Source organism: Phaseolus vulgaris, chromosome 1, assembly GCF_051622355.1.
Source record: "Phaseolus vulgaris cultivar YP4 chromosome 1, ASM5162235v1, whole genome shotgun sequence".
Lineage (NCBI taxonomy): Eukaryota > Viridiplantae > Streptophyta > Magnoliopsida > Fabales > Fabaceae > Phaseolus > Phaseolus vulgaris.
In genome coordinates, this window is record NC_143498.1 from 19,429,020 (window position 1) to 19,435,227 (window position 6,208).

Consider the following 6,208-nt stretch of genomic DNA (forward strand, 5'->3'; position numbering starts at 1 on the left):
TATATGTTCCATGAAGGCCCATCAAGTGTAGCTTAGTCTTAATTGTGGTGTAAATAGCATAGCCTTGTGAACCTTTGTTTAAATTCTACAAATTAGGATTAAGGAGGAGTTAACCTAGATTAGCTACGGTTTCTAGAACCTCCCCACTTATCTAGGACCGGCCATGTGCAAGTTAGAAGGCCATGTGCACCATGTGCCATGTGCTCCATGTGCCTCCATGTGCTACTCTTTTACATTTCATTTGGCTTGCATTTGCTCATCATTTAGGTCATCATTTACGGTCCTCCTTAGCCTATAAAAGTTGGAGCCAACCTCATGTATTGCAAGATTAAATTGAGTATTGTTATGCTGCTAAACTTGAGCCATAATCTCTACTCCTTGCCTAGCATCTAGGTTTTAGTCTTCAATCCTTACACCTTCAAAGGGGTTGGCCGAACCTCCCTAATCTCACACTCTTCATGCACCTTCAAGGCACCCACACTTCCTAGGAAGGCCTTGTTCCATCAACATCCATAAGCTTCCGCAAATCTCACCCCAAAATACACCAAAAGAAGACCTCAATGCCATCATTTGGTATCATGAGCTATGGTCTTCAAGAGATAAGTTTCTCTTCTCATTTTTGTGCTTGAGTTCTTCTTATTTCCGAGTTGTTCATCTCTATTTCAAGTTTTCTTGCTGTTTTTTTTTAATATGATTTGAATGCTTTTCTATTCAATTCAATCGGTAGTTTGTGTTCAAATTGTGCTTGAACATCTAATTTCAATTTTGTGTAGGATTCTTGATATTTTGTGTTGCTGTTTTTAATTTTTTAGGTTGCTTGAGTCTTGATTACAATATTGTTCGGTTCATATTAATGAGTTTGAGTCTTTTCATTTTATGAATCCATAAGTTTTGTCTAGTCATGTGTTTTCCAAATTTGTCAACAAATTCTAGTAGTACTCTTCTTGATTTAATTGTTTCTTGTTTTGGTTTGAATGCTTGATCTGAAATCTATATTGTTTTGATCCTTTGGTCCATTTTTCTTTTAGTTTGAGTTCATGTTTGTGTGTTAGATCCACACAAAATTCCATTACACTAATTCCATTATGTTTTTGAAGTATATCTTTCTGTTTTGATTTTAGATTTCAGAATCCTCTATTTTTCACAATTCTGTTTTGGATGTTCTGCTTTATGAAAATTAAATACATCATAAGAAAATTCTGAGCCTCTGGATTTCACTAGTTTGAGGTGCTAGCAAAAGAACAAAAAAAGAATCAGTTGAAAAAAAGAAATAGAAAAAAAAAGATAAATCACACAAGAAAAGTGTGTATTCTAGCGCTGGAACTGACGGTTTTGGACACTGATTTTAAAAAAATTATCAAAATTAAATGGCGCATGTGATTTATGTGAAACCAATGCCAAAAGTTTTTTCAGAAATTGAATTAAGTGTGTTTAAATTTTCAGAAACAAATACAAAATAGCCAGCTCAAGATAAATCTTTGAAGTCACGCATTCTGGACCACAATATTTTTCAGTGGTGCTGTTTTTGGTTTTTAAATCAAATCTAGTGCTATTCCTTAGGTTCCTTTTGTGTGCCATCCATTATTTGAGTGACTATTTTTATTTGCTTGTCCATTTCTTTCTGAACTCCTTCTAGTTGTGTCACAATTTTAATTCCAATTGTAGTGGTGCTGTTTTCAAATTTTATTTGTTTCTTGCTTTTTTTTCTTGACCTCTAAGCTTTGTTGGTGGATTATTATCAATTGGTGCTTGTTGAGTGGAATTTGACTTGAGGAGAGTCTAGCTTTACTTAATAGGTGCTGTATTGAAGAATTTAATTACCTAATTCCGAGAGGATCAAGGCAAGGGGCAGCAACAAACACCATATCAAAAATACACCATACACTTTTGAAGGTCACAACCAAGAAGATCAACAACAAGCCAAGGGAGTGTGCACTTTAACTTGTGCAACTTAATTTCTTTGCAAATTACTTTTGTTAATTAGTAGTGTACCGCCCTGGTAGTCGGGAGTGATGACGTGGCATCCTGCTTCAGTATAGGCGTGTTGGCAAGGCGCCAGGCTGGCAGAAGGGAAGGAAGTCGGGGGGCTCGTGAAGCCGCCAGTTATTAAGTTGGCGTGTTCCGATCTCCAGCATATCAGAATAGGCGATCACCGGGTTAAATATGAAGTCGCCAGATGTGAACTCAGGCGACCAAGCAGTTGGAGATCGCCGGAGAAAGCACATCGCCGAAGATGAAGGAGAAGCGAATTATGAAGGCGGCCGGCAAGACCACAGGGAAGGTGTATGAGGACACCCTAACTCGCCAACTCCAGTAGAGATCGCACTCCCAAGTTAGCTATGCACTGGGCAGTACCATGCATAAGTAACTTAGCCAAAATGAGAGTAGAAGCAGCGCCAAGTCAAGGAGGCTCCAGATGATGGCACGTGTACGACTGGATGCGAGCCACGTGTCCAGGTCTGTAACTGCCAGGAGAGAGAAAACAACTAGGTATATAAGAGTTCTCAACAAACTTTCTGAGGTACGCACGTTCAGTTTATACTCTTTACGCTTGCGAGTTGTAGAGCTGACTGTGAGAGAGGATTTGCACGGTTCTTGTTCTCTTAGTATTTGGTGATTCGGTCACTGACTTGGGCGTTGGAGTGCGATCGGCCGCAGCGGCGCCGCTCTGTTTCTTTGCAGGTTCTTGAGGTGGATCTCGAAGAGGAACGGAGGTGAGAAGCGGTGCGCACGTCGATCCTTTGACGAGGCAGTTTCCAGCGTTCCGGTCAACAGGCAGGATCATCAGGCGCCCACCGTGGGGCCGTGTAAAACTTGCTCCCATCCACAACGTGAGTTCTTGGAGGTTTTCGAAGTTTTCTGCGTGGTTGTGTGCTGGTGCAACCATCGTTCGTTGTTTGCTTGAGTTTCGTTCGGTGAATTCGCGTTTTATACCGTTCGTTTGGGTTTTCGATCGGTGGAGTGAGGTTTCCTGCTGTTTACACGTAATTTGTTTGGTGGAAGTTCGAGTTCTTTCGCTCGTTCGGTTGTCCGTGGGGAAGCGGTGGTTTCTGGTGAAGTTGTGGTTTTCTTTGGAGGTTTACGGTGTTCTTGAGTTTTCTTGTGCAGTTTCGCACAGTTTTCTCCGATTGATCGCCGACTCGATCGTGGTTGAAGTGTCGTTCATGAGAAAAATGAGAAGCAATCGCTCAAGTCCAGTTGCGCCCGTTGCTGCCGAAGGCGCCGCCGCCATGACCATGGCGCAGATGGCAGAGATGATGCGTTCGTTGCAGGCAACTGTGGAAGCCTCACGCGTAGAGCAGGCGAGAATGCATGAGGACCTGGTCGCCTCTCGCGCCAGGAACGAGGAGCTTAGCAAGGTGACTGAGGAGCTGCGTCAAGCTTTTCAGGAGCAGCAAGGGCGTTCTTCTGCTGAAGAGGTGGCGCCGTCGACGCCACCTCGTGTTTTCCCTATGCCTTTTGTTCAGGCGATTACTGACACGCCTATTCCCACGAGCGTGGTTCCGGTTAAGGCTGTCTTTACCGGCGTGGAGGATCCAGAGGCTCATCTAACCACGTTCCATACGCAGATGATGCTGTCGGGAGGGTCAGACGCCGTCTACTGCAAGATGTTCGTGAGTACGCTCCAGGGAACGGCGATGGAGTGGTTTGTGAGCCTGCCTAACGGCCACATAACCAATTTTCAACAGTTCTCGAAGATTTTTGTCGAGCAGTACATCGTGAATAAGGCACCGCCCAGGGTGTCTTATGATCTGTTTGATATAAGGCAGTACCATGGAGAGTCCCTCAGAGATTACCTGAATCGCTTTGGAGCGCAGATGGTCAGATCGCCGGCCAAGGATGAAGAAATGCTGGTCTATGCCTTCAAGAAGGGCGTGCAGCCAGGACCATTCTGCGAGACCTTGATCAGGGCTCATCCCGCGACGTTTTCTGAAGTTAGGCGACTTGCGGTGGCTCACATCGCCGACGAGAGTGAAGTCGCTGAGAAGAGAGGAAGCGTGGCTCCCGCCAGGCCACGCGCCCAGACCAGGATCCAGCCGCAGAGGGTGCTGGAAACAGCGGCGGCGGCCAGGAAGGACTAGAGGACTCGCCATCCTTACGACAGGAGGAACAAGGGAAGGAGCCAGGGGCGCCAACAACCAGCACACCGGGAATACAATCGCCCGCCTAAGCACAAGTTTGTCATGGGACTAGCGGATCTAATCGCCATTCCTAATATATCTGCTAGGTTGAAAGCGCCTGAGAAGGTGGGCGACAAGGTGCTGGGGTCAAAGCCGGATGCCTGGTGTGAGTTTCACCAAGGTTTTGGCCACACTTTGGACTCGTGTTTGTCCTTGGGATATCAGCTCGACGATCTGGTTAAGAGCGGGTTCCTAAATGACTATCTGCTGGACAGGAGGACGGGGGGAGCGTCGAGTTCCCAGCCAGCAGGTGGAGAAGCCCAGCAACACGAGATGCCTATCCACGGGGAGATCCACACCATTGCAGGGGGCTTCTCAGGTGGTGGATGCACCGCATCGCAGAGGAAGAAGTACGCGTGATCGGTGATGACAGTGGATATGTTTGAAGATCACTCGCCGGAAGTGGACATTACGTTCACCAAACAGGATCTTCGGGACGTTGTGCCCCATGAGAACGATCCCATAGTCATTTCGTTGGTTACGGCGGGAAGGAAGGTCCACAGAGTTCTGGTGGACCAAGGAAGCTCGGCAGACGTGATGTTCTGGCCGGCTTTCACGCAGCTGGAGTTGCCCCTTGACCAGCTAAGGCCCTATGGAGGGTGCCTATATGGGTTCGTTGGTGACCAGGTGGAGGTCAGGGGGTACATTGAGCTGAGAACCACGTTTACAGATGAGGCTGGGTCGAGGACGGAGAAAATCAAGTACCTCATCGTAAACGCCCCTTCAGCATACAACATCCTGTTGGGAAGGCCCACGCTTAACAGGATAGGCGCCATCTCGTCGACTCGGCACATGAAGGTAAAGTTGTCGTCCATGGAAGGGGTGGTGATCACGATCAAGTCTGATCAGAAAGAAGCGAAAAAGTGCTATGAGAATAGCCTGAAAAACAAGAGATCGGTGAGTTATGTAACAACCACCCCACCTCCCGGTGTGAAGCCCAGATCGACAGTAACAGAGGCGGCCGCCGGAAGAGATGTGGAGATGGTGGACGCTGAGCTGGGGGAGAAGAATGCCGGTCTGGAGGAGGAAGAGGAGCGGAATCGCCCTGAGGAAGCGAGGGAGCAGGGAATCGCCAGGGCGGTGATCGCCAGAGAATCCAGGCCAAAACCTGTCGAGCAGTGGCTCGAAAAGGAGATCGGAGGAAAGATCTTCAAGCTGGGAAGATCTCTGGAGGTCGAGCTCCAGGACCAGATCGCCGAGGTAATTGAGCGGCATCTGGACGCGTTTGCATGGTCCGCTTCGGACATGCCCGGGATCGATCCCGACTTCTTGTGCCATCATCTGGCGATGGACAATTTGGTGAGACCGGTGCGACAAAGGAGAAGAAAGTTCAACGAGGAGAGGAGGCAGGCGATCAGGGACGAAACACAGAAACTCCTCGCTGCAGGCCACATCAGGGAAGTCCAGTACCCTGAATGGCTGGCAAATGTCGTGCTGGTGAAGAAGAGTAACGGGAAATGGCGCATGTGCGTCGACTTCACCGACCTGAACAAAGCTTGCCCAAAGGATTCGTATCCTTTACCAAGCATAGATGCCCTGGTCGATAGTGCTGCAGGGTGTAAGTTGCTGAGTTTCCTGGATGCCTTCTCAGGATATAATCAGATCAAGATGCATCCCATGGATGAAGAGAAGACAGCCTTCATGACGGAGAGATCGTGCTATTGCTATAAGGTGATGCCGTTTGGGCTGAAGAACGCGGGGGCCACATACCAGAGGCTGATGGATCGAGTACTTGCACCAATGCTGGGAAGGAACGTGCAAGCGTACGTCGATGACATGGTCGTGACCTCGCAGGAAAAAAGCAAGCACGTTGCAGACTTGGAAGAATTGTTCACGACGATCGCCAAGTTCAAGATAAAGCTCAATCCGGAGAAATGCATTTTCGGCGTGGAGGCTGGAAAGTTTTTGGGTTTCCTCTTGACTGAAAGAGGAATAGAAGCCAACCCAGACAAGTGTGCCGCCATCTTGGCGATGAGGAGCCCAGCTACGGTGAAAGAAGTCCAGCAGCTAACAGGTCGGATGGCAGC